Source organism: Labeo rohita, unplaced genomic scaffold (genome assembly GCF_022985175.1).
Source record: "Labeo rohita strain BAU-BD-2019 unplaced genomic scaffold, IGBB_LRoh.1.0 scaffold_155, whole genome shotgun sequence".
NCBI classification, from domain to species: domain Eukaryota; kingdom Metazoa; phylum Chordata; class Actinopteri; order Cypriniformes; family Cyprinidae; genus Labeo; species Labeo rohita.
The window spans coordinates 76415-82414 of NW_026127725.1; the positions used below are offsets into that span (position 1 = coordinate 76415).

Consider the following 6000-nt stretch of genomic DNA (forward strand, 5'->3'; position numbering starts at 1 on the left):
ATGATGTGCCTATACTGCTCCATTCAATCCTGAGCCTGCAGTTTGCTCTATCCTGGTCGTAATTCGCGGTAGCACCAGCCTCCTCACAATCTACTACACTGTAAAAACTGTTACTTAGATTCAACTCAAAAAAATTAAGGCAACATTTTCCAACTACTTTTTGTAAGTTTAGTGAACTTCTTGTTATTTTGATTTGGTAAAAATCAGTATTATTTATTTTACTGTATGCTAAAAAATTAAGTACAGTCTACAATATAAAGCAAAACATTTGAGTTTAACCATTGTGACGAAGAGCAGCATATTGACCAAATCATACTTAGTTAAAATAAGTAACATTTAAAATAAAAAAATAAACTTTTTGATTTTAATTAATTAGTTTACTCTATTACTCTATTAATTTAGACAAATTATTTCTTCAATCCACTTGAAATAATTAGTTAGCATTGCCATAACTTTAATTAATAAGGAAAGAGAGGTATTCGTTTCCAACGTTTATTACTCTATAACAGCTGCCATATACAAACAATTAAGTGCACTAAGTTTCTGTAATCAATTTTTATGTTAATGTTGTAAACATTTTAACATTAAAAATTACAGAAACTTCTAACCTCATCTTTAAGTGCAGCATAGAACACTAAAGGACTGACTTTAATGCACAGTACAGTACATTTTCGTATGTATTAAAACATAATAAACTAATACAATAACATGTTTGAAGCACAATCTGTGCTATATTTCAATAAAACATTTGACATTGAAATGAAATAAAATAAAATAAAGGGCCTCTGACCTCAGCATTTGATATAACAAAACTAACTTCAGCACATCAAGTGCCCACAAGCTGGAGACTTATCCAGGAACTGAAGAAGTCTGTGCTTGACTACCACACTGTTCTAAGTTAAACTGCCCACCGAGCAAGAGTGATGAACCAAAGAAACATAAAAAAAAAGCATAATCTTACATAAATCCTTACAAGAACACCTTCAACACACAACATTTAAATTTAAAATAAAACACAGGGAAGAAGGATCACAGCATTTGACAAGAAAGAACTGACTTCAGCTTCAATCCATAAGTGCACAGTACAGTATATCTTAGTATGTATTAAAACATTTTACCATAAAATGGTTTATATAACAGAAGCTCTGAACCGCAGCCAAGTAACAATTAAACATTCACAACAATCTTCTGAAAAACTCTACAAAAAAACAACAAGATTGCCATTTAGTGTGAGGTTGGCATTTGACCAACTAACTCAGAAGTTTGTTTTTGAGTGTCATGAATCGGGAGGAAGCCTTTGGGCGCAGTGTGTCAAGTCCCACAAAAAGTCTTTGGAACACCTCAAATGTTTTGCAGAGTTGTGGTGGATACTGCAGGTTCAGAGCATGTCATCCCCAGAAGCAGGCAACACGCCCTGGCCAGATTTCCAAGATCAGTAAGCACTGGGATTCCCTCAAAGATGATGCCCACTGCATCTGGTTCACGGCAGACATGTATCTGCATATTTTCAAGTCCTCATGGACACTGCTCTCCGTTTTTCCCTGTATGAGAATAAACAGAACAATAAGTGGCAACAGAGAACAATCTTCAAAAGCTAGGTGTGGTTAAGTAAAAGTACTGAAAATGCCACTCTTACAGTTATATCATCAGATGATTATGACTCCTGCATTAATGTAAAACAAGGATTTTACTTTTGTGAAACTGCAATTGAAAAATATGACAGTATTTTTTAAATCAAGTCTACAAGCAACTGGAAGACCATAAGGTTAATTTTGGACCCTGGTTCCTGCACATACATTTGGGTGTTTGTAGGTGTGTTTTTGAACTTTTTACAGAGCCAGAACCAATCCCCAACTCCAGCTCCGTACTATAACTCAGACAGACTTAAGATTGATGCAGTATCTGAGGAATAAGTGCTTTTCCCCAAAAAAAAAGTCAAACTATGCTTTTTAAACAATACTTACATAGTAGTCAGAGATTAGCTCTTGCCCACTCTCTCCCATGTATTCAATGAGGCATCTCAGAGTCACGTCTCTCTTCTTCACCACAGAGGTACTTGGATCCTATAGTTGGTAAGTGAATAATGAAAAAACTGAATCTTGCGGTCAATATAACAACAAACATACAATGTCATTATTAGTGTGGTTCTGTACTACCTATTCAACAGAGCTTTATATTATATATGAATTAGGAGCTGTAAACAAAAATGTTTTTTTTTTTTTTTTTTTTTTTTTTTTTTTTTTTGCAATATTCACCCAATTAGGCAAGACAAGTAAATAAAGTACTTATTGTATTAATATGCATCTGCAACATTGTTACTACTTTTGCCTCACCTGTATCAGTTCCAATAAAAGTTCTTGATGCGTTGATCAGCTGCTCCAGATCAGTAGATCTGATGGTCTTCTAAAGAAGCAACACAAATGAAAGAAGAGTTTATGAAAAACTCAGGATCATTGATGTTATTGCAATGCAAAATAAATATTAAATCTTTTTAGTTGAACAAATGGTTTAAGACAATATAAAATATTTCAACCAAATATATCAAAATATTAAGTTAAAGCGTTTACGAATTTTTATGATACGTTGCCGAGAGAAGCGCCAAAAATATAATGTCCTCATCTTTTTCAATCATGCAGGGACAACAACTGTGACTACAAACCTAGCAGTTAAAGTAACTTTTAACTGACACATGTACGAGGATGAGAGACCATTCTACTAGTGTTTTGCTAGCTAATTCGGAAAGAGGCAGAACATTTAAGACGAGTGATTTGAGACAAAATAATTCACATTCACCGAGGCTAACGTTATTAGACTCCTTAAACAAACAAAACGACGATGTTTTTTTAAAGCACCCAGACTAAGTAGAAACGTAAGCTGGCAATATATCTCACATAAACCTATCCTACGTTAACGTTAGCGATAGTCGTTTTAAGATTAATGTTAATTTCAAGACCTTCGGTAAGGCCGCATGGCGCCTGCAAAACTGACAAACTTAACGTTACTGTCTGAAACCTGGCGACGCCTTTACATTTTATAGTGCAATAAATGCGTGCTCATTCGGCTAAAACCTAAATTTATGCGATGTAAATAGTTACTTACATGTGCTGCACGCTGTATAAAGCCCCCAAAAACTCCAAAGAAATCCGAAACTGGTCCGGTACAGGTGACAATGAGCATCGATGTCGTTGTTCTGCTGCAGCATGTGAGCGGGTCGTGACGTATTACTTTGGATATAAACACTTAAATAGAGTTTTGTAGAAGCAATTTATTGTGAAGGTAAGTAAAAAACAATTTTTTGATAGGTAATAATAAGTTACAAAAACAATCACACTTTTTACTTATGCAAAACTTAAATGAATTCAAAAAGAAAAGGGAATCAATTTATTGGAAGAAATATACTTTTTAAAATAAATTCCTATAGACAACACCCTTGAAGAGCTTTTTACAGTGTAGAAATAAGGATTTCAGAGGAGTCTAAAATGAATCAAATAATAACATTTTATTTGTCAGGTAAAAATTTATCATGCCAATTACATAGTTTAACAATGAGAATCCAATTCAGAATTAAATTCAGTTCCAATTCAAATAAATACATAACATCAGTTACTCAAAGATAAATCTAAGAGTGAGAGATGCATACCTGACCGCATAGAGATACTCAGCAGCATGTGAGAGATTTGGAGGCAAAGCTCCAGAGACTCTCACACACAGTGTGGGGTTCTTCTGAATACAGAATCCCCCCCGTAGTGTTTTGTCACTTCGCTTATATACCCAGACCAAAACAAACAAATCTTCCAATCAGTTGTAAAAACATAAAAACCTTTTGGTTTGTCAGGAGATCTCATGACCCAGGGTCACACCTGGCTGGAGATTCTCACCCGACCCTAAGGGGAAAACACACCCCTCAGCAGCAAAACACAATTCTACAAAAGTGTTCAGTCTTCCTCATAATATAAGTGACTGTTGTGAAATTGAGACCATTTTACCAATCGCACGGAGACCTTTAGAACGATACCAGATATGAAAGGGAAATTCAACATATTCATAAAATGTAACACATGTTGTATATGGACATTCTTAGTGACTTTCAGTGGAACCTTTTGGGAGAAAAGTGTGAGATGCAGGGAGGGGAGAGGAGAGGGAGGAAAGGGGGTTGTAAATGAGCAATGTGTCGTTTGCCCTCTTTGAAGATCTCTTCTCCAGATTAGTTTTATTGTTTTGTTGCATGGCATCTGTTTTTGTCAGAGTTCCTGGACTTTAAATTCATGAGGAAATAATTTCACATCTTACAGGAGCTTCTCTTCTATGTACTATTTCTAATCCATTTAAACTCAAATCTAAATCTATCTCACTTTCAGTGGGAAAAAATGTATCGTAATTATTGCATAAATATTCATTAGTACCATGAAATCTCTCAAAGTACAAAATAAAAAGAAAAAATATTATCAAACAAAAATATATTACATTGATTTTAATGTCAATAAACGTGTGAGCAGAGATGCTTTAGATGAGATGACAATATTGAGGAAAAATTGATTATTTTCGATGGGAAAAATTGATTGTAATTAAATACATTTAATAAGTAAATGTAAATATTATTAAATAAATAATTATTACAATGAAATTCTCTCAAAATGCAAAATAAAATAGAAAAAAATTATCGAAGCAAAATATATTATATATATATATATTACTGATTTTACTGAAAATAAAACAAAGTTACATTTCAGGTGTTCAAACTTTAAACTTTTAAAAGCAATTCAAATTTAAAATTACTTCAAACTTAATGCTTTTTAAACCGATTTTTCAAGCAACATAAAGTTTGTCTTTTTAATCTAGTTCTTCTTTTGTAAGAAATAAACTGTTTCTGCTTTACAAACAGTGGAGAAATCATGAAATGTGTGAGCAGTGATGCTTCAGGTGAGATTAAAAAAATTATTTATTTTTTTTTTAGTTGGAAATTGGATCATAGTTATTGCATAAATATTTAGTACCATGAAATAAACTCAAAATAAACAAGAAAAAAATCTAACAAAAATATATTACACTGATTTTACTAAAAATAAAAGAACGCTAAATTTCAGGTGTTCAAAGCTTTTAAAAGCAATTCAAATTTAAAACCACTTCAGACGTCATTATTGCAAAAATTATTATTACTGATATCTGAACGGCTGATCTGCGTTTGAACAAGTAAAACTGATTCCCATCGGAAATCAAGCAGCGCGATGCGAGAGCGACTCGTTTGGCCACAAAAACAGCTTTTCTTATCGTCGGATGATGAAGCAGATGTTGCTGTATTCGCTCGCAGAAACTCAGATTCTCTATTGAGGCCAATCTTTATGTTTACAGATAAAAGACGCCGCACAGAAACTCGCTGTGAGTCGCTGCCTCATTCATTTCATCAGTAAAACATCGTCGCTACTAAAAGCTCCTTTATATTTTTCAATGAGGTGATCGAGTCGCTGTTGTTTAATTAAACTCACAGCTTCATTATAGAGAGGCGGCACAGACAATCATTCACATGCAGATTCATTCACTTCTGGACTGTAGATCTAATGACCTGTAGATAAAATAACTAAAGAAAACTATCGTTATTGTACCCGTTCAGTCAGATTTAGCGCTGTGAACATGAATGACAGCTGTAACTGGTTGATGCTGGCGAGTGATGACGGTAAAAGCGGAGAAATCACGGCTGCTGTGCGTTAAAGTCAAAGAGACGCTCGACGTGAATTATATCAATAATTTAATATACGTCTGTTCAAAACGTGAGGGTCGTCGCAGAAAGCGATCAGCAGTGGAGTCATTCAGTTTGGATGGAGATTTATGTAAACGCAGATATCGGACACAAGTCGTGTCTTCAGTGTGATGTAAACACGGGAGAAAAATCATTATTGATCAGAGCGTCACAGATACTCTGAACTAACTTTTTGCCACAGCTGCCAATGACCGGTGACGTGATCAAATTAACCGGCAATGAAACTCTTTTTGCAAAAACAGGCA

At 34.3% G+C, this 6000-nt stretch overlaps 1 long non-coding RNA gene across 1 annotated transcript; it reads right to left on the minus strand.

Annotated features, from left to right (window-relative positions):
• Positions 1-1296: 1296 nt before the first annotated feature.
• Positions 1297-3471, minus strand: LOC127158534 (uncharacterized). The gene is made up of 4 exons (XR_007826180.1): positions 3100-3471; positions 2334-2403; positions 1965-2063; positions 1297-1541 (listed from the first exon to the last, which is right to left on the minus strand). It is a non-coding gene; the product is annotated as an uncharacterized LOC127158534 (long non-coding RNA).
• Between the last annotated feature and the right edge of the window lie 2529 nt (positions 3472-6000).